Below are 766 nucleotides of genomic sequence, written 5' to 3'. Positions count from 1 at the left end.
ACATTTTACCATGTGTGATGTCACAAATGGGAAAATGTAGAGGTTAGACAGTGAGACCATAAAACACTCTTTCTGCCTTTTCTCAGGCTAGGATGAACCGATTTCTAAAATGTTTGCACATTTATACTACATAGGATCTCAGAGTTCAATACACCTTCATATTCCCACCGGTGAAGTAGGTATTTAAACAGTATTAAGACTGATTAAGACTGTCTGAAAAAACTTTCTAGACAAAAGATTCATAAGTTGGCAAAACTTTTACTTCTTGTAATTCTTACATGGACACACAGCCGTCTTCATCAGATAGTGCCGCGATGGAGAGCAGCGAGTCATCGTTCACGGGGACAGAGACCCCGCCTCTTTATAGCACTCTGTCTCCTGATTGGATAAAAAATGAGCGGGATACTCAAAAAGTTATCTGGCAATTTCTGCAAAAGCTGAATGACTGGGAGACCTGTGTTATGAACTGTGCATACTGTTTAAGATAGATAGATAGATGGATGGATGGATGGATGGATGGATGGATGGATGGATGGATGGATGGATGGATAGATAGATATATAGATAGATAGATAGATAGACAGACAGACAGACAGACAGACAGACAGACAGACAGACAGACAGACAGATAAAGACCTGTGTTATGAACTACACTTACTGTTTAAGTGATTGCTGTATGAATATATACAGAGATTTAACACGTATATTAACACAAAAATATCACTTACTTCCCCTTTAACTAATTTCAGTGTTAGCCTCAAAACTC

Source organism: Ammodytes marinus (genome assembly GCF_949987685.1).
Source record: "Ammodytes marinus genome assembly, chromosome: 6".
In the NCBI taxonomy this organism is placed as follows: Eukaryota; Metazoa; Chordata; class Actinopteri; order Uranoscopiformes; family Ammodytidae; genus Ammodytes; species Ammodytes marinus.
Note: the sequence above shows the minus strand (reverse complement) of the source record.